At 42.8% G+C, this 22,390-nt stretch overlaps 1 non-coding gene across 1 annotated transcript; it reads left to right on the top strand.

The window, feature by feature from the left end:
* The first annotated feature begins 22,048 nt into the window (after positions 1-22,048).
* LOC112823790 (U6 spliceosomal RNA) lies at positions 22,049-22,155 on the top strand. Its single transcript, XR_003208145.1, has one exon. It is a non-coding gene; the product is annotated as a U6 spliceosomal RNA (small nuclear RNA).
* Positions 22,156-22,390: the final 235 nt, after the last annotated feature.

Here is a 22,390-nt window from a genome sequence, read left to right as displayed (position 1 = left end):
AGCTTTCTCAAACCTTCTGGATCATAGATATCTTGTATTTAAAAGTGCTCTTGACTAGTTACTAGTTTGGAAAACCGACTTTAGATCACTCTGTATGGGGGAGAGAGTTTCCTCAAAGAGCCAATTTCTGCTCCACCTCAAGGTCTTTGTGAAAACTGCTCTTTCTGGCACACATTTGGTCCCCTCTTCCTGTGCACCCCAACTTTGCCCCAGAGGAACTGCTTCTCATCCTTCTTCAGTGAGGTCTTCTCTGAGAGCTCCCACCCCAGCCATCTCCTCTCAGCAGAAGCTATAGGTCTCCCTGGAGAGCATTCTTATTATACTTTATGACTTACTGTTTTCCTACAAGCATTTGTCACTATTTATATTATTTGTGTGCTAATTTACTTAATGTCTGTTCTAGTCTATGAACTGCATACAAGAGGGAGCTTTGCTGTTTTAGTCATCATTATGTTCCCAGCACCTGCAATATGCCTGGCACCTAGACAGTATTCAGAAAGTGGCAGGTGGGTGGATAAACGCATGGTGGGAATCCTGACTCTGGAATTATGTGGCACCTAGTAGATCTCTGACTTCCTGCTAGCTTGATAAGTTAATTTCTTAACTTCTTTGAGGCCCAGTTTCCCCATCTTTGAAAATGGAGGTGGGTGGGGGGATAGGGTAAGTGGGTGATAGGCGTTAAGGAGGGCACGTGATGTAATGAGCACTGGGTGTTATATACAACTGGCGAATCACTGAACTCTACCTCTGAAACCAATAATACACCATATATTAATTAATTGCATTTCAATAAAATATTAAAAAAAATAGAAAGTGGATGAAAATGTTTCCTTAAGATGGTTAAGTGATCAGTGGTTGCCAGCAGCTTAATGGGGAGGGAGGAAGGGATGAATCAGCAGAGCACAGAGGATTTTTAGGGCGGTGAAACTATTCTGTATAAGACTGTAGTGGTGGAAGCGTGTCATTATACATTATTGTCAAAACCCATAGAATGTACAGCACAAGGAGGGACCTCTAATGTGACCTATGGACTTTAGTAAGAATAAGATGTCAGTACTAGTTCATCAGTTTAAGCAAATATATTGCACTAATGCAAGATGTTAATAATAGGGGAAATGAGGGTGGGGCATAAGAGGGAAATGGTCATTCTCTGTACCTTCTGCTCAGTTTTTCTGTAATATTAGAATTGCTAAAAAAAAAATCTAACAGCAAAATGCTTCCTTAGAGGACAGCTGCAAGGGTCAAATGCTTAGCACAGAACCTATAAATTCCACTGTAAATAAGAGCTCCTTTCCTGTAAGAAAAACCTTTGCAGCATTTAGGTAATATTCAGTTACTCAGTTTTTGTGGCTAACCTTGGAGTGTCAAAATTCTCTAAACCTACATGTCTAACCAATTTGAGGGGCCTGTGAAGGTATCCTTGTGGAAAACAAAAATGATTTTTAGATATATTTCAAAATAAGCCACAGAAAGTTTGACATCCCTTGAAGATCCCAGCAGAAGCCTTTATTTTGCATTTGTTGTGAGGTAGCTCCCAGGGCTTCACGTGCCAAGGGAACATCTCAGAATCTGAGTGACAGCCTGGCTCTGCATCTATGTGCAGTGTGGACCCCATGGGGCTTCAACTGACACGGCAGATGCCAAGCCAGCTAGCAACAGGAGACAGGCCAGAGCAGTCCTGGGACTGATTTGTGGGTGGTTCTGAAGCCCAGGCTCCTCTGAGAAGTTCTGTAATTGCCTTGCATGTCCTGCTTGGAAGTGGGCCTGGAGCGTGGGTCTGCTTAGATTCTCTGTCTGTGCCGCCTTAGGACAGCTCGTCCTTGCCCCATTTTCCCACAAACCCATAGACCTCCCTCTGGGAGCGTTTTTATTTTTTTGCTAAAAAAATTTTTTTTAAGCTATCGGGAAGATAGATTGCCCATAAGGAAGAAAACTCAGAAACTAGACAAAGGAACAATAAAGAGACTAAATTAAGCCTAGGGACTCAGTTTGATTTCCCCTGTGGTCACGAGCTTTGATTTCTAATCTTCCTCAATCTGGTTTCAGGTTAAATCATAGACTCTGAGAGCTGGAGGCTCACCCTGTCTGATTCCCTCTATTTCCAGAGCGGGGCTTCACAGCCCACAGGGGTGACACTAATTGCATGGGGCAACTCAGAGCTACAATAGAAGGCACTGTGCCTGCCTTTGGTCTTTTGAGCTACCTGTTTCACAGCTAATCTTTCTCTAAAGAGAGGCTTTTCCACTAATAATATAATATTTTTTTTCCCATAGACCTCTGGGAGGAACGAGACACGATTATTTGCCAGCAGACCCTGAACCCCAGATGTATTCCTTTAGATTTATCCTTTCTTTCATCTCCTCTTATTTTCTTCTGATTTATGATAACAGTTGCATTTTGTTAGAGGCAAGGGGCCTCCCTTTGGTATATTTTAAGTGTAGTTTCTGCTAGGGATGTTGGAGAATTGTGTGAATAAATTATTGGGCTGGCAATGTTAACAACCTTTTACTTTAGTGATGAGAAATAGTCATGGAGACCTTGAATTGCACAGCCAAAGTCCCCATACATATTGATGTTTAAGTACGAGCCAAGGAGTCACACTGAAGACTCCTCAGCTCAGCAAGGACTCAGATCAGAAGGCAGAAGGCAGCTGTCAGGGTGCTGTTAAGGTGGGTGGGGATAAAGTAAGTGTTGGACCATTTAGATAGTGTCCACTGGACAGATTGGAAGTTTGGGCTGGGCTTCCTTGGCCACTCTTTGTCTAGTGTCCTGAGGTCTCTCACTTTCATTGATCACAGCATCTCCTCCTATAGGATTAGCCTTAGCCTCACTCACAGATGTTCCATTGGATTCTGAGATCTGTTCTTAGGATGGCTGGTGCTGGCTCTGCATGCCATTGATATCTGTGTCTCCATAGCCTCCATGGGGACCAGAGTGCAGGAAGTATGAGGGGAGAAGGGCTTGTTGGGGGCCATGCCAAGAAAAAGGAGCAGTGTTGCTGCTACTCATAGTTTCTGGGGTCACTGAGCAAAGGCAGGGTTTCCTGAGTGACACGATCTCCCAAGGAGCTCTGGTCCCCTGACCCCAGAAGCTCAGGTGCCCTGTGTGACTTCAGAGGAGGTGGGATGTTTGCATGGGGTGAGGCAAGAACAGGACAGCACTGAGGAGGCTCCTGTGGGACCTCAGGCAGAGTACATAATATGTAGGCAATGATGTTCTCGCCTGCAAGAAGAGGGGTGATGGGATGCCCTCCAGGGTTCCTTGCAGGCTGGCCACTCAGGGCTGCTATATTCAGCTCTGATATCAGGTCCCTCTTTCATGCTCCTAGAACTATTCTCCCCATTGGTTATATTGCTAAGGATGGGCCCAACCCCAGCCAAACCAGCCCTTCCATCCACTTCATTTCTACACAGTAGCCAAGTGGATGGGTACTTGCTGGTTGTTTTAGGAAGATGGGACACTCTTCAGAGCTCTTACCTGCACAGCTGGCCGGCAGCCCATTAGAAAGTTCAGATTTGTCCCCATCATGCTCCCTTTTTAAAACCTTCAAGTGACTCGTCACTGCTTATACTCTAACATCCAAGCTCCTTTTGCATGATCTACACGGCCTTCCTTGACAAAATGCCAGACTATTTTCTCCAGTGTCATCTCTTTTCATCTCAACCTTGAAACTAGTGTCTTATCATTGAACTTGCTCAGTTTCTTATGTGTACCTTAAAGTTTCCCACCATTTGCCTTCGCTCGCACCATGCTTCTGGCTGTAATGCCCAGTCCTTCTCTGATCTTCCATTTCTCTCTTCAGGATAATGCCAGTCATCCTTCCCCCAGACATTAACTATTTCATAATAAGTAAGAGAATGAATGGAATAAGCATCAGATGTGGCATGGAATACTGTGATGTTTTTTAAATTTTTTTAAATTATTACGTTCAATTAGCCAGCACACAGTACATCATTAGTTTTTGATGTAGTATTCAGTGGTTCATTCATTGCGTATGACACCCAGTGCTCATCACCCTCCTTAATACCCATCACCCGGTTACGCCATTCCCCCCACACATCCCTTCTCTGACCCTCAGTTTGGTTCCCGGAGTGTGAAGAACCACAGGGAAAGGGAGGGAAAGCTGAATGGGAAGAAATCAGAGAGGGAGACAATATTGTGGTATTTCCTTAAAGCCTTTTAGAATCCATGAATTCTGAGTGAGAAGGAGATTCCAAGTGGTGATCCCATCCTGAAGTAACCCTGGGAGTGCTTGGGTACAGAATTTTGACTTCATGACACTGTGACTTGTTGTCTGCTGCTTTCTGCTAAAGATCACTGAGATATTAGCTTCAACTTTGATTTCATAGGGATAATAAGACCTATAGCAAAGGGTAATTATGAGGATCCAGTTAGATCATGGATGTGAAAATGCTGTGCGGATGTTAATTGAAATCACTATTGTGTGTGGTCAGCAACCTGAGAAAGTTTCTGGTACATGGTAATTAAGTGGGTGGTTAATAACTATTATATAAATATTAGTAAATGAATGAATGAGTAAAGCAGCCCAGAAAACTGTAGACACATTGGGGAGAATACCACTCTACTCCCACAACATCGATTACTACTATTAGCCAACGTTTATTGAGTGTTCTTTATGAGCTTGGCACTGTGCTGGGCCCACAATACATCATTAATATTTAAAATAATCCACTCTGGGGCGCCTGGGGCGCTCAGTTGGTTAAGCATCCGACTCTTGGTTTTGGCTCAGGTCATGATCTCAGGGCCGTGGGATTGAGCTCTGTGTCGTGCTCCGTGCTCAGCGGGGAGCCTCCTTGAGATTCTCCCGCCCACCCCTCCCCTTGCTCTCTCTCTCAAAAAAAAATAAAATCTTTAAAAGAATCCATTTTGTAGGTAGTAGTATTCCTACTTTATAGATTTCGGAGCGAAGGCATATTATATAACTGTTCTGAGCCAGATATATTATCCTCCCTGATTCTTCAGCCTTTTGTAACTTTACCCCATGCTTTTGTACTTCCTCCCACTAAAGGGATAAGAGTATTTTGAGGCGCCTTGATTTTGGGTTTAGCTGTGATATCAGCTTTGACTACAGACTATGGCAGAAGTGATGGTATGCCAGTGCCCAGCTGAGACCTTGGAAGACTTGTGTGTTTTTACTTGCCTTTTGGTGCTTTTATCATTGCCATGAAAATATGCCCAGAGGCTGGGAAATACAGTTTGCTGATTCCAGGAGTAGAACAAGAGATGTGTAGAGCAAAACCACCTCAGAAAAACTTTCCTGGCCAACCTGAAGGTGTGTGAGCAAGTGCTACAGGAATCAGAAGAGCCACCTGATTGAGTCCAATTTGGAGTAGCCAATTCTTGACTTACCCATAGACATTCAGGCGAAATCAGTGCTTATTGCTGAATGCCACTGAGATTTTGTGGTCATTTCTTAAGCAGCAAAAGCTAACTGATACACTGCTCTAAGTCACAGAGTTAGGAGTTGACTAGGTCAAGATTGGAACCAGGATTTGTCTGAAACCAAAGCTTCACCGTTATGCCATGCTTGAAGACCTATGAGGGAGACCTGACCGGAGCAGGTCCTAAGGGAAGGTAATTAACAATCACTACTATTTATGGGACACCAGCCATGTTATCTTCCTGAATCTATACAGCCATCTACATTCTGCAATCCAGAACAGTAGGTTATTATTTCCATTTTATGGATGAGGCTTGGAGAGGTTGTCTTTCCAGTGTTCACATACTATATAGTGCAGAGCCGAGATTTATATCCGGTTCTCTCCATCTCCAAAGTCAATGCACTCTCTGCTTCTGCTGCATTTGGGTAGGTTTTCTGGTGTGCATTTATGTGACTGTGTGTGTGTGTGTGTGTGAATGTGTGTTGGGAGGAATTGTAAGGGGAAATCCCCCACTCTGTTTCGTGTCCTTTTCTTGTCTGACTGATTTGCCTACAAGGTGAGGATCCAGTTACCAAGACAGAGTGTACTCCATGGCCAAGAACACGATGTGTTCGGAAATTTCTACCAAGGGAGAAGGGAGTGTTGCTTTTTTTTTTTTTTTTTTTTACTACATTCATGCTTTTATCAATGGCTATCATTGTTTGAGTTTTCAAAAGTCATCTCATTTTTTCCTGTGTGACATTCTCTCCCTTTTCTTAACAAATTGGCATGTGGGAAAGCACATTGCATCTTTTAAAAGGATTTTTCAAGACGCATCACCAACACCGCCCTCCCAGCAGACTGCTCATGTTGAAGCCATTGTCAAAATATGGCATTCTGCCATTGGTGAGAATGGAACTTGTCATTTACTCCTAGGGCTATTGTGGAAATCTGTCTTGTAGTCGTATCCCAAATCAGCAAGATTTATTTTCCTCTCTTTACAACATAGTCACAGCTCTTACTTCTTTGAGTTTAGATTATGAAAACCAGCTTTTGGAGATGAGGATGGTGTAAGGTGCATGACAAAGAGAAGCGCAAGAGGGTGGATGAGTTCTGTGGGAATGTATCTCCAGTGGGATCTGTAATCTAAAGGCATTTGTGGCCCAAGTAGAAATAGGCGTGTCTGAAAATCACTGTCTGTGACAGAGGCCAGGAGAACAAGAGGCTCCAGGGCATTGTGGAGAGTAGTGGAGAGCACAGACTTTGGAGCTAAACTGGAATAGAATCACAGCTCTGCCATTTAGTGTACATGTGAATTTTTTCAAGTTAATTGGTTTCTTGGCATTTCAGTTTCTTCATTTACAATAAGAAGTGTTAATTGGGAATCTTTTAGCTTCAAGTGATAGAAGGCAATGTGAACTAGCTTAAGAAAAATATACCCTATCAGCCCACCATACTGGTGAATCTAGCTTCAGTTATGGCTTGCTGCAGGTTTTGCTGGCTTCAGGAATGGCTGGATTCAGGAGTTCAGAGTGTGTCATCTTAGTTTCTTTTTCCTCCATTGCTCAGCTTTGCCTCCCTCTGCTTGTTCTCTTTCTCAGATAGGCTTTTCCTCTATGGTGGCAAGATGGCCCCAGGATTTTCAAATTCCTCAGAGCTCACGGGCTCAGAGAAACAGCAAGTGCCTTTCCCAATATGCTTGTGATCTGTCTCTGTATGGAAGTGACTGTGCTAGATGTCCTTTGTGTTTCCCTCCCCAGAAAGAGGAACCCTCCTCCACTCTGCTTTGGAAGAGTGTATGGACCATGTCAATGTCTTCCTTGCCCTCTGATTTCTGGATTTGGCCAATGTGGATCCCTGGCAGGATATTGAAGGGAGGGAAGAGAGTGACGTTAGGGTATTTATTTCCTCTGCTTCTTCCCTGAGATGTTCCCATGGGTTGGCTGTGTCCCTCAACGGAGGGTAACACCCTAGCAACTCTCTCTACATGACTCCCTCTGCCTCCAGATTCTACCCACTTCTCCTGCTTTGTGCCCCTTCAGGAGTAGGAGTGGTACTAGCCCTCACAACCACTAGTCCTGGGGTACTGTTCCTTCTCATGTAGCTTCTCCACATGCTATGTTTTGAAAATGGTCCTATTAACCCGTCCTCAAATGATTTAGAGTGCGTGCTCTGTTTTCTGCTGGGACCCTGACTGGCACAGTAAGCAATATAAGTGCGTAGAGACTGCTGATGTAAGTTAGGCATCAGTGTCCAGATGCTTCTTTTCTTAGCACTTTCCCCCGCTTAGTGGTTCCTCCACCGCACTCCCCTTTGCACTTATGTTCACTCCCATGGACAGCTTGCCTGTTGTGTAAAGAGGTTAATATTTGTCTCTGGCGTTCACCTGGAGGCAGCAACTGCAGTCATTGCAATCTTTGACATTTGCAAAATGTTTTGAGACTAAGGAGGCACTTTCACATACAACCTTGGAAGAATTTGCTGGCATAGGGGTTACAGTCTGTATGTTAGATACATGGAAAGTACAGTTCAAATGGGTTAAGTGGATCACCCAGGTCACAGCCAGTAGTGGTGGAGCTGGATTCCAATCCTGAGTCTGTCTAATGTATAGTGAATAAGGGGACATAATTAACTCATAGTTGTGTGTATCTTGGGGAACTTGAGATAGATAAAAGAAAAAAAAAATCATGATCCTCCATACAAGCAAAGCCATACTTGGTGACAGAGTATGAAATGATGGGTCTAGAGAATCATAGGTGGAGCTAAATGGCCCTTCTTAAGAAAAGTGAGGAAAAAAACTCCCTCTTTCCAACAAAATCTTTAATAAAGTACCTATTTCTCATGAGTGCGTAATGGAATGGTTTCTTTTTTTTTTTTTTTTTTTTTTTTTAGGGAGAGCGCAGAGTGCTGAGCTTCATCAATGTAACGGATGAGAAAAGAAGTTGCCATAGGGGACAGCTCCCTCTGGGTTATACTTGCAAATGCAAACAGAAATTATTGCCATTGTCCCAGGAGTCTGAGGTTTGCTTTAGTCAACAGAGCACCCCTGCGTGATGGGAGCATGCAGAAGTGGCCGTTCATGAATAAACAGAGCAGCCACGTGCTGGGGAGAATGAAGCCACCAGCCAGGGTGGTGTCCCAGCTTCTCTCACGCCCACAACAGTGACAAGGCAGTCTGCACAAAAGATGCTATTACCTGAGGTCTGCCCCTAAGTGCCTTTGCAAAGCTGTCTTCTAAAAAACACTTGTAGCCTCCAAGACAGCCTTTCTTAAATTGATGACATATGATTATTTCCTGATGTACAAATGAAAGCTTTAGAGAACCCAGGGATTTCTAAAAATGCTTTGCAAACTTTTTTTCAATGGGAATGTTACATTAAGTGGTAATCAAGGACACAAACATCTGCTATGGCAGAGCTGCTGCGCTGGAAATGGGGGTTTCTGAGTGTACTTCCCTTGTAACCTAGAGGGAAGGAGTCCCCCGGGAGTCTCTGGATGGAAGCTCCTAGGACTTCCCATAGCACAGCTCTTAAAAATGTACTACCTGCATTCTTAGTTTATTCCTTTCTAGGAGATTCACAGTGTAACACCTTAATAGCTTTGCCCTTCCTTTTAGCTGAAAATCATTTTAAAAGGAAAATTTAAAATTTGTTGAACTAGTGTTTCTGTGCTTTTGTCTGAGTACTTAGTTTGGACTGCTCTAACAGAATGTCATAGACAGAGATGTATTTCTCACTGTTCTGGGGGCTGGGAAGTCCAAGATCAAGGGGTGGACAGATCCACTGTCTGGTGAGAGTCCTCTTCCTGGTTCATAAACAGCTGCCTTTTCACTGTGTCCTCAGCTTGGTGGAAGGCTGGCCTCCTTTTTGATGGCACGAATCTCATTCATGAGGGCTCCACCCTCATGACCTAGTCACCTCCCAGAGGCCATCACATTAAGGATTAGGTTTCAACATATGAGTTTTGGGGCCGGGAGACACAGATATTCAGTCTATAGCAAGGACAGAGAAAATTGTCTGTTCTCTCCATGTGTTTATTAATAACAACCGGTTTCTGAGATGGACCAGTTTGGGAAACCCTAGTCTAGATGATATGGAAGTGCATTGTTCAGTGGGGTAACTGCTAGGCACACGTGGCTATCAAGCACCGGAAAATAGGGTGAGTCTGAACCGAGATGTGCAGTAAGGATAAAATGCACACTTGGATTTGGAAGACTCAATATAAAAAATTAAATTTTTCATTAATAATTTTTATATTGATTACATGTTGAAATAATATTTTTGATATGTTGGATTAAATAAAATATATTATTAAAGCTGCTTGCTCCTGTTTCTTTTTACTTTTTAAAATGTGGCTACTGGAAAATTTTAATCATGTATGTGGTTTGTATTCATGGCTCACACTGCATTTCTACTGGACAGCGCCCACACAGTGAAGCTTGAACACCCCTCACCTCCCTATGGCTGAGCCTCATTCTCTGCCTCAGCTGCCTCTCAGATCTCATTTCCCCACACTGTCCACCTTGCTGCTTCTGTTGTAGCCACAGTGTTCCTCAAATATGCTGAGAATGACTTCCTAGGACCTTCGCATTGTTCATCTCTGCCTTGCCCTCATTGCTGACGACGTCTTTTTGTGCATCTGCTCATATGTTACCTTATTAGAAATCTCCTTACTGTTTTATTGAAAATGGAGGTTTTGTTGTTATTCAGGCATGGTAAAGTCAACAGATCGGGAGACAGTTGCTGTTGAAAAGATGTTTTGTTACTCACTGTTCCCAAGAGGGAGGGGCACGCTATGCCACAAAAGGCCTCGCAGGAAGCCAGAAGGTCAGGTAGGAGGCAGAGGGAGTAGTAAGAGAAATGAGAGCCAGAGCCTTTATTGTGGTTTCCTTGCAAAGGAGCAGGTGAAGCAAAGTAAACAGGTTTAGGATTGGCTACTTTGAATCCTTTCAGCAGGCTCAGGATTGTAGGGGCTCTCCCCACTTGTCTGGTACCTGGGAGGAGTGGGATTGGGGTGGGGTGTAGGCTCTGGATCTGTGAGTTTGCGTGTGAAAGGCATGCCCCTGGGCCAGTCTCTCACTATCGGCAGGAATTGGCTAGCTTTGGAAGGAGCAGTCTCTTCGGGGTCAGCCAAGTTCCAAGTTGTCAAGCATTAGAAATACAGAAAATAAAAAGATATGATTGATATACCTACTACTCTTCAGACACATTTATTTTCTTTTTTTTAGCACTAATATCTACCTAGCATATTTTATATTTATTTATTTATTTATTTATTTATTGCCCATCTCCTCCTCTGAAGTATAAACCCCTTGAGAAAGGATGTAGTGCTTGTGTGTGTTTTTATTGATTTGCTCTCAGCACCTGAAGAGTGCGTGGCACACGACAGGAGCTCCATAAATATTTTTTGAAACAAAGGAGGAATGGATGAATGGATGACTCAGGTGAGGGACTTTTTCCTACTGGACTCAGAAGCTACCTCAGAGTCCTCTTCCGTGGGCACCCCAGGCAGCCATGACCAGTCAGGATTGGCATTCTAGATGAGTCCCGTTCACCGTGGGGCTGCAGAGAAAGCCTTCTCCCCATTGTCTCTGTGGGGGTGTATGTCTCCTGAAAGGGACTCTTGAACGCAAGGGCTGTGGTAGATTTTCTCTGAAGATAGCTGCCAGTAGGTCCTCTCTTGCCTCTCTGCACAGGTTTCTCTGTCTGCATAGAAATGGAGTCTGTTTCTCCTCTCCTAGAACCTGGGCTGGCCTGTGATTTGCTTTAAGCAGAGGAATATGGCAGAAGTGACACTGACCCAGCTCTGGGACCTGCCTTTAGGAGAGGTGGCCGCTTCTGCTTTCATTCACTCAGAACCAGCTGCCATGCTGTGATGAAGTCCAAGCCATATCCTCTCGGACAGAGAGGACATGTGTAGAGATGCTGGAGACTGAAATCCCACACATGAATGCCAATCACCTGAAAATCTACTGCAGCCCCACAGCCAACAGCCAGTGCTAAGATTCAGACCCTGGAGAGAGGCCTCTGCAAGCTTCCAAACCCCCCCAGACATCAGCCTGATGTGTGGGTGATGCCAGAGGGACATGGCATGGAGCAGAAGCACTGCCAGTTAAAGCCTAGATCCTAAGAGATAAATTGTGGTGGTTCTACCCCACTAAGTTTTGAAGTGGACTGTCATATGGCAAAAGATAATTGATAAACCCATCTTGTCCTATGTCCCCATCCTCTGCTGATGATCACCTTGCCCTTGGCCCAGGTGACTGGCCTGCATTGTCATGATGCTACCATGATAATGTGACTTTCTTCCTCTCCAAGGCAGTATCTTGGTCTGTTGTGGAGGCCAGAGTTGAGGGTTTGTATTCATGGGGCCTCACCTCTGGCCCGCTGCACAGTTCTGGGAAAGGTGCTAACAGAGGTGGAGACTATCTGATGGGGTTTTGGAGTCAGGCCAACATGAGGTCCAGTCACTGCTCTGCTGCTTCCCGGCTTCTGAGCCTCAGTTTCCTCTTCTGTAAACAAGGATGGTCATACTTCACTGGGCTTTTGTGAAGATGAGAGGTGATGCATGTGTGTGTGAAGTGTCTGGCACAGAGATGAAAAACAACCAGCCCAAACAATCACCCTCAACATTTCCCTGCATAAGGCTTTGTCTTACTTTTGGAAAGTTAGGCATTTCCAGCCAAGCACAAGGAGGAGAACTAAGACCTGCATTCAGATTTGTGGGGACTTTGAACATTGGCCCCCCAGGAAGTTCTTTCAGAGGCTTTGTTGTAGCAACAAGCCAACAACAGCAGCCCATTCCCAGGAAGTCCTGCTCTCTGGGCCCTGTAGCAGGGCTCCTGCACAATAGGGGCCTGTCTGCTGATTGCCATGACAGTGACACATGGCTTTGAAAAGCATATCTCATTGCCTGTGGAGACTTCTTTCAAATGCTCTCCCAGGGCAGACTGTTTTGTAAGAAGACAATGAAATCCAAATTTACTAGTTAGTGTACTGGGTGGTTAGGGAAGGAAGCAAAAGTTCTCCAATTAATTGTTCCTCTTAGGCCATTTTATTGCCTCTAAGTATTGCCTTTCCCTCAATAAAACCAGTACTGCAAGGAAGTGGCTGTGTGGATGCTGACAAGCTAAAAGTGAGGGCTGGCTGGAATTCATGGTTAAGAAATAGGATCTGTCAAGTTGGTTTTCCCGTTGGGAAGCTGATCCAGCCCAGGAGCAAAGGATGGGCTAGTGTAGACAGGTCTGACTTCACAAAACAGATATGGGGATTAGGAGGTGCCCAGAGTCTGTGGGTACAGGGATGAGGCCAAACTGTTATCCCTTTGGCTCTTGTAGGGGGAGGGAAGATATCCAGCAGATATGCACGGAAATGGCACACCAGACAGTGTCTGTTCCAATTGGCCAGGGTTCCATTCTCATTGGTCGATTGATGGGTCAATGCTGTGAGTCCAGCCTCTACTGAAGGGCACTGGTGGACAGAGGGCAGAACTGAAATAGATTCCTTCCACTTGGCTTTAGGGCAGCAAACTGGGTTCAGGCACTCCCATCTAGCTGGTTTTCATAAAATTTCCTTGGAGGGAAGCAGCAAAAGTGGTTAGAGGAATGAGCATTTTGACTAGGAACAATCATAAGAGTATTTTATTTGGTGTATCTGTGATATCCAAGTTCAAATAAGGAAAAAAAAAAGCATTTAATGATGGTAGCAGGGACTGTTCTCCCAGTATCTAGTTTACCCTTTTCTTCTTGTGAAGAACCTATAAATTTTATCTTGGCTCATGACTACTTCAGAATAAAGACTCCCTTGCTGCTGGGTGGGATCACCCAGGGTGCCAGCAAGAAATGATGACACATTCATGTTGGGTAACTGACCAGATTAATAAAGTGACTATTTATAAAGTTGTGTGTAGGAGTTTTGGAAACCCAGAGGATTATATGCAGAGAAGTGGTGCTGCTCCTAGGTTACCAAACCTGGAGAGAGTCATCATGTGGAGAGGGATGATTGACAGGAGCCATGACCTTTGGGAGAGGCATTGGCTACTATGGGGGAGGAGTGATGGTGGGAGTGGTCTGTCCTGGCGGGTGGAGTGTGTTGTCATTGACATTGTTTAGAACTGTGCACAGTCATAATAAAAAGTTGACTTTTATTTGGTTTTATTATCACTTTTATAATCTCTACGGACAATGTACCCTTTATCGTTTGCAACCTGAAGTAGACCCCTCTCACTCATGCATTAGATGGAGGGATAGAGCCAACCCCTAGCCACTTGGGAGGGAGCAGGCTGGGGAAATAGATCCCCTAACCTCACTCTCGTCCATCTTCTCATCTCCTGAGTGTATCTCTTATTGGCTACATCAGCAGACGCCAGAGGCAAGGGAGCCCATTAATGTCATCCATTCAGGTGAACTCCCCAAGGCACAGAACAGGGTAGAAAAGAAGGGGGAGTAGTTGGGGTGGAGGAACAAACAGAAAATATCCAGAAGCTTCGAGTGGATTTGCAACTCTGTGAAGTATCCTTTTTTTTTTTTTTAAAGATTTTATTTATTTATCTGAGAGAGAGAATGAGAGAGAGAGAGAGCATGAGAGGGGAGAGGGTCAGAGGGAGAAGCAGACTCCTCGCCGAGCAGGGAGCCCGATGCGGGACTCGATCCCGGGACTCCAGGATCATGACCTGAGCCGAAGGCAGTCTCTTAACCAACTGAGCCACCCAGGCGCCCCAACTCTGTGAAGTATCCTTAAAGGAAGGAGGTGTGCCTACTCTTCTCATCTCCATTTTCCTACTGTGAATTCAGACATGATGGCTGGAACTGGAACAAATCTTAGAGCATAAGGTAAAAAGTACAGGTTGCAGATAGCAGAGCAATCAGAAGGAGCTTAGGAGGGCTTAGGAGCTTAGGAGGTAACAGTCCCTGCTACCATCATTAAATGCTCCACATTATGGAGGCTCCATGCTTGCCTTCATTCACATGAAAAGGAGATACATTTCCATTTTGTTTAGTCCACTGTTATTTATTTTTGGCCAAAATCTAATTCTACTCATTGTAATGAATGCTTCTAGTTATTTAAAGACTTCTAAATGCTGCGTGTGGATAAAACAGTATGAAGCCACTGCTGGCCCCTGATTTTGGCCTCTGATGTTAATGTTTGTAGAACAGAATGGTCTCATCTGTATTATCTTAAAAGGAAAGATAAAGGATTTGAAGATGCTAACCTTTGGATTAGGAAGCCAGAGTCTTACCTGTGTGGGACTGGGGTTCTAGCATAAAGGAGAACCTTCATGGGCCCAGCACTCCCATTCTTTTTCTTAGGAATTTCAGGACATATTTGATGTTTTATGGAACTGCTGGCTTCTTTGAATAGGGGAAATAGATAAGAGGAATATGCCTGCATAGTGGGAATGCAGCTAGTTTGGGGTAATATTTAATATTCTTTTGGCTACAAGTAACAGAATAATCAAATAAAAGTGATTAGTGTAGACAAGTTTATTTTCTCATGTAATGAGAAATTTGGAAAAGTGGATTTGAGGGTGGCTGATTCAGAAGCTCACTGATGTCAAGGCTCTGGGTCAGCTTCTTTCCAATTCCTTTGACTTCTCCTCTTGGTAAAAAGATGACTGACTAAACTCCAAACACCACATCTTCAAATAACAACATCAAAGGAAGGAAGGAAGGAAAAGAACATTTTCAAATGTTCTTTTCCTTCCTTCCTGTTTGTTTAGTGGACTAAACAAAATGGAAATGTATCTCCTTTTCATGTGAATGAAGGCAAGCGTGGAGCCTCCATAATGGGTAGGCCCTCCTAAGCTTCCTTTTTGTTTCTTTCTCTTAAGAAGGAACATCTCTCCTAAATTACTGCTTCCCTATCCCTCTGCAGATTTCCTCTCAATTGCCATAGTCTAGATCTTGTCACATGGCTGCCACCTTAAACAGTCACTGGAAGAGAGGAAAGGGATTACAATGGTGGTACTAGGCCAATCATGGTCCATCTATGGGCCTGGGACCATCTTCTCTGAGGATAGCCAGTGCCTCATACCAGCACCAAACTGGGGTCCTATTAACAGGGCAGAAGGGAAGAATGGCTAGCATAGGCAATCACAGATGAAAGGAAGGAGAGAGACTATTTACAGAAGAAAGAAAAGGAAATCCAACAAATGACTGAATTGCGGAAAAAGTTAAGTGGCATTTTAGGTGGACGTTAGCTGAACAAAAGTTTAGAGTCTGGGCCATGATTAGGGGACAGAAGGTTGATCTCCATGACTGAAAGGAACTGATGGATGGGGACTTAGAAGAGAGGGGAATTATAAGTAGAAAAAGGAAGAGGTCAGTATTGATTCTCTGCTTCTATATCTTGGACCTGGCAAGCTGAACCGCTATTTTACACGAATTAGCCTGTTAATGTTTGTATTTCTCAAGGCTCTGGTAGGAAAATAGGAAAATGATGGCTCATTCCAATTGGACAACTGAGGACCATTTAATGCAGAGACTGTTTATATAAAGATGTAAGCAGGGTGTAAGGAACCAACAAGGCATACTGCAGGATCTTAAGGCTACCAAGGGTGTGGCACAATTACCGTCCCCAGGACTGAAGAGGCAAGGGGGAAGAATGATTACTGTAAGCTCTAGAGAGTTGTAAGGAAAGAGCTGCCTGATAGGAATTGTGGCTTTTGGGAAGGGAATATAGCTAACTCATAGCAGCCTGACAGATAGGGTGTCAGGAGGCTAAATAGCCCAAACTCATTCTCTTCTGTCTCTGATATGATCCCCCTACTCTTAGCTTTGATTGAATAAAACTGGAAACTGAGGGCAAGGGAACCTATTGATACAGTTTTACAGAGGATTTTTGGGGGCAAAGTGAAAGGGTTAAGAGTGGATCTTGAGTGGATCCCATTTTCCAATGGGAAATATAGAAGGTATTCTAATAATCATAGTAGACACATCAATTTTGAACAGTATATATCTTTTAGTATGGATAAAAAATGATATGGATAGTAACAGTGGATAGTAATAATAGTAGTACATTTTTACTATAAATTTTGCTAGATGAAGCTTGAGGCTTAGAGAGCTTTAATTACTTATCCAAATTAATGCGTCCTGGGATTCACACACAAATCTGTCTGCGAGGGCTTGCTCCACTTCCGTCAGAGGCTGGAGGATGACCATGGCATGGCTTTCCTGGCATTATGAATTGGTATCAGTTGCCTTTAGCTATTAAGGATGCGGGAAGAACAAGTGATCATAAGGAACTTCTTCCCTGTTGTTAATTCTTACTTTGGGGAATATGCTTAGGACGCTGGAACCTGGAAGGAAGCTCACCCTTCCCTCTGGGTCCTCTTGTGTCATGACAGCAGGCTTCTGTCATTGTGTATCTCATATTATGAGACTATCTTTTGATTGTTAGCACCAATAGCCATTCTGGTGATCTCTTCAGAGGGAAGCTTTCATCTTCAAGCATTAAGCCTAACTATAGGGACTGGTCTGGTCAAGCATAAAGCACTGTCATGCTTACTGCTCCCCCACCCTCCTTCCAAATCTGGTAGTCTTACCACATTTTCCAGAGCAGTGATTTCAGGATAGAGGAAATCACTGGGCTGCCAAGCAGGAAGGAATCTGGGCTCCAGGTCAGGAGACTCAATGGTGGCTCATGGTGGTGGCTTCATGAATCTGAGGACCTGTTTATGGTTCTGTCCCTCATTGCTCCTTATAAAAAAGATATATTTTTATGTGATGTGCATACTGGTATTTTGAGAGGATCCCTCAGCTTCATCTCAAATCTGGTGCCTGACATCCTATAGTCCATGATACATTCCTTTAAAGCAGTTTGATGTATTACAATTATAACACTAGCTACTCCCCTCCCCCCCACGTACTCTATTGTATACATCATCTCATTTAATACCTACAACAAATGATACTGAGGCTTCCAGGGGTTCAAAGTCACACAGTAGATAGTTGGTGGAGCTGGAATTTTAAATTGGCTTGAATTGAAATCCAGCTCTCTGCTACATTTTAATTACCTCATATTACTGAAGTAAAATAGGCATGGACTTGATACCCAATTCATACATATGCAAGCTGTGGGATCTCCAGAAAATTATTATTTCTAAGTCTCAATTTCTCTATCTCAAAATTGGAAGCTGGGTAAAGAGGAAACAACATAGAGTAGACAGGCTGGCAGGTCTTTTTTAGAATGTTTCTAAAAGTAGTCCTAGAAGGTGAGAATGATTTCAGAGTCTTTTCTTGGTGGATAGCACCATGATCAGATTCTCTCATGATGGGGCAAGGGGATGGGTAGAATACTGACATTGAGGAAGAAGTCCTGGACTTAAAATAGTAAGAGTGGATTTTGTTAACCACTTGTTAACTGAGTGAGCTTGTGCAAGACTCTTAACCACTCTGATGCATGCTAAGACTGTTTCTCTATCTGTAACATATACATCTATTCCATAAACCTACACAATATTGTTGAGAATCTCAACTGATTAAATGATAAAATGTCATGTTATAAATTATTATATGCTAGATCATGTCATTTGTCATGTCATCATCATTGTTTTTTCCATGAAGAAACTGAATCTTTATAGGCAGAACTAATTTGTGACTAGGGAAGTGTGTTTCTTTTTTCTTTTTTTTTTAAGATTTATTTATTTATTTGATAGAGAGAATGAGATAGAGAGAGAGAACATGAGAGGGGGAGGGTCAGAAGGAGAAGCAGACTCCCCGCTGAGCAGGGAGCCCGATGCGGGACTCGATCCCGGGACTCCAGGATCATGACCTGAGCCGAAGGCAGTCGCCTAACCAACTGAGCCACCCAGGCGCCCTGTTTCTTTTTTCTTTACCTGGTGGTTCCATTCCCACTGAGTTATATAGAGATGTTTGACTTTGATACATTACTATTTTTAAAAAAGATTTATTTATTCGTTTTAGAGAGAGAGTGGGGGGGCAGAGGAAGAGGGAGAGAGAATCATCAAGCCAACTCCCACTGAGCGGGGATCCCAATCCCCAGGACCCTGAGATCATGACCTGAGCTGAAATCAAGAGTTGGCAGCTTAACCGACTGAGCCACTCAGGTGCCCTGATACATTACTATTTGGCCGCCTTGTTTGCCTTTTAAAATTTTTAAGATAGGATTCAGTGAAGAAATAGCTATCAAAGAGCATTTAAATGAGAACATAGTTTATAAAAATAATTTTTATAAATTTCTGTGAAACATAAGCCAATAAAAGGTATTGATAAATACATGGTAGATTGCTTTAATCTATTACATATGTCACATAGAGGCAAGTATATCTGTAATCAGCTGATTTAATTCTTCCCTGAGCTTGGATGCCAGCATGGTGATTTTCCCTTTTTCAGGGTAACAGTTTCAGCCTCATTAGTGTGGTTGATAGTGAAGAAGTGTTGGAGGAGTAGGAGAACCATAGGGAAGATGATACAAGCCATGGAAACCCACAGTGAAGGAGGGTCTTCAGGTAGTCATTTCTTTATCCCAATCTGAGCATCACTGAAGCTCGATTTCATAGATAAGGAAAATGAGGCAAATACATAATCTGAGCTCTATTATGTTGCTTAGAACCAGAAGCACCAAGAGCTCATCTGTGTATCTTTCACTAGGCAAATCAGACTCCTAGACATTCTAGAGAAAGTCAGCTGTGCCTATGCCATATAAATATAGCCAAACAAACAAAACCAATGATGAATTTGTAAGAGAGTAATTATAGGTCTTTGAGGTGACTTTAAAAACTATAACTTTCATTGCTTGGCCCAAATGTATCTTTTGGTGTCTCTATTAGATAGAACACAGGCATGAGATTGGTGAATCATTTCTCCTCTTTTTATATTTCAGGAATACAAGAAATGTACTTTCAGAAGCCACTATCAGAAACCAAAAAGCCACTTCTCAAGGTAGGATCTGTGCAATATTAAAATTATCTTGTGTTTTTGTCCTTAGAATTACTATGCTTGGTTGTAAGTATGGGACAGACCAGAATAAGACCATTAGGCCATCCCTGCAGCTTTGAGAAGTATTTGCAAAAATAACCTTTAAGATATTTTGTGTCTTTAATGGATTTGTATCTTGAAGGAAGAGTAGGAGAACAAGTGATCATAAGGAACTTCTTCCCTGTTGTTAATTCTTACTTTGGGGAATATGCTTAGGACTCTAGAACCTGGAAGGAAGCTCACCCTTCCCTCTGGGTCCTCTTGTGTCGTGACAGGAGGCTTTATTCTCATCCATGGTTTTGATGATCAGACTAAGAAGAAACAGAGGGAAAACCTAATTAGAGACTTTTGGGGTTTGCTAATCCAGGCTTGGAAGTACCCAAACCTACCCCAATTCTTTAATTTAAATTGCGTGTTCTCTTTTTATTACAAAATTTGATATAAAGCTTTCCCAAGTAAGGGAGGAGCCCAAATGAAGTTTAAATTAAGTTCATGTAAGTTTTAACACTCCACTGCTGTAACTGTCAGGTCCCACAGATGGGATTTCAAGTTTGTTCCAAGTTTAAAGCGGGGGCTAGAGATAAATCCTGTCCGCTTCACACCTATGAAAATAGGGAGGAGTGGCTGGTTGATGATTGCTTTTTATTAAAAAAAATTTTTTTTGGAACAGACTGAATGCAAGTTCAGTCAGATCTTAGCCAAATCGAAACTGTGTTTTCTTTTGAAAGATGTAACAGAATTCCAAAACACATAGAGGATTTTTGAAACAATGGGATTCTATAAGAAATTGTTTGGTAGATTGGTTCACTCTCTCATTCTCTCATTCATTTGTTAATTCGTGGCACTGTGATGAAGTAGTTAAAAGTATAAACTTTGTAATCATGCATCCAAATTTGAGACCCCAACTTTGCTAAATATGGGGCCTTATTTAGAATGAGCAAAGCTCTTTGAGCCTATTTTCTGAGTGGTAAAATGGTGATAATTATAGTGATACCTACTTCATAGTTTGTTTAGCAGATGGAGTGAGTTCCAAGCATAAAGTTTGTGCTCAATAAACAATAACTTAAAAAGTCCACCCATCCATCCATTCATCCATCCATCCTTGTATCTGTCAACTGTCCTGAAAACCTCCCATGAGCCTGACCCTGATCTAGGTACTAGGGATATGGTGCTCCATGTGCAGGTCTTTCAGTCTGGTTGTATATAGACAATTATAATACAGCATGGTTAGTGGTATGATGAACATTAAGAAGAGAGAAAGCTCTTCTAATTCACCTGGGGAGGATAGTGGTGACCTCCTTTCTCCTCCTGGGTGAAGAGAGACCTGTAAGCTGTGTTCATAGGAGTACATAGGATTAAGGTTGGAGACTTATTTTGGATTAGTACAAGGGAGGTCCTTCTGGTAGAGATGCTGGAAGATAGAATAGGAGGCCATGGGAAGCAGTGGCTGTTGGCTCTGGAAGAGGAATCTGGCAAAAGCTGGAAGATCAATCTGCAGAAATGTTTAAGAGGTGTCTCAAGCACTTGTGTAAGAGATTGAGTAGATGACTTTTAAAATACTTTACAGTTCTGAGAATCAGTGATTTTTAAGGGATTTGGAAGGGCTTAGATGAGCTTCTCTGAGATGGTAAATCAGAATGAGGCCTGGCCAGTCTGGGCAATGTAGCCGCCTTGGTAAGCAAGAATGACCACGCTGATGACATGTTCATGCTGTGATATAACTAGTTTTAATTTATTTTTATTTTGAAAAATAAATATAATCCAAGATCCATGGATGCATTTTCATTATAGGAAAATTAAAATACTGTAAAAGCGTAAAGAGTAAAAATAAAGCTTTCTACTCTCCTCCTTGCCCTTTCTGCCCCACCCTCCATTTGCTCCCCTACTTTAATTTTGTCCACAGAGACAGTGACTCTGCCTTTCATTCCCCATCCTTCCATACTTCTTTTCATGAATTTCTATGCCTAAATATGTGTTCATATATACATATTTAGTTTTTCAAAAACCATGAATGGGATCATACTCTAAATACTATTCATTAGTTTTTTTCATTTAGCACTAATTGGGGAAATACATATAAATGTACATTGTGGGGGGGCGCCTGGGTGGCTCAGTCGTTACCTGTCTGCCTTCGGCTCAGGTCATGATCCCAGGGTCCTGCTCCGCGGGAAGCCTGCTTTTTCCTCTCCCACTCCCCCTTGCTTGTGTTCCCTCTCCTGCTGTCTCTCTCTCTCTCTCTGTCAAATAAATAAGTAAATAAAATCTTAAAAAAAAATCTACATTGGATGATACATATGAATAAATGCTCATTTTAAAAGCCACTGTCTTTTCAGGGCTGCATTGTGTTCCATAGTGTAGCTGTAACATGATGGTAAAATGACTTATATGCATTTCCATTGTATTCGTCTTGGTGCTATTGTAAACAGTGCTGCAGTGGACATCCTTGTGGATTCATTTATGTGCCCAAGTGCAAGTCTTTTGGTGGCATAGATTTTACAGATTCTCTGGAGTTACTCAACTAACAGGATGCACCTTGTAAATTCTGATGAATAACATCCAGCCCTCTTCCAGAATATTGAACTAGTTTATATTTTCACCAGAAATGAAAGAAAGTGACCATTTCATCACAATATTAGTGAAATAATATTGAAGAAAACCAGAATATGTCACTCCAAAATATGCTTCTTTGACATAAAAATTAGTTTGAGCTGAGGGCAATTAAGAAGGAGCAGTGCTTGCTTTGGCAGCACCTAAACTAAAATTGGAACAATACGGAGAAGATCAGCATGGCCCTGGCGCAAGGATGACATGCAAATGTGTGACGCATTAAAAAAAGAAAAAAAAAAGAAAGAGCAGAGCTCCCCTTTGTCTGTCTAGAGGCAGGATATAAACTCTCCTTTTACAGAAGACAGAGTTCTATCAGTCCAAAGATGGCACTGGAGGAATCTGCAAACAAACCTTACTCTATTAGTTTCCTCCACATATTTACCTTCTCACAGTTCTCCACCTGCAGCAGCCTGAAACTTGGGCTTGCCATTTCTCTCTATATTATTGTCTTTAGTTGAAGATGCTA

The sequence above is a fragment of the Callorhinus ursinus genome, unplaced genomic scaffold, assembly GCF_003265705.2.
Source record: "Callorhinus ursinus isolate GAN/ISIS: 27379988/994484 unplaced genomic scaffold, GSC_fseal_2.0 scaffold5, whole genome shotgun sequence".
Taxonomy (NCBI): Eukaryota; Metazoa; Chordata; class Mammalia; order Carnivora; family Otariidae; genus Callorhinus; species Callorhinus ursinus.
The sequence above is the reverse complement of the archived record's forward strand: the minus strand, read 5'-3'. Positions and strand labels throughout refer to the sequence as shown.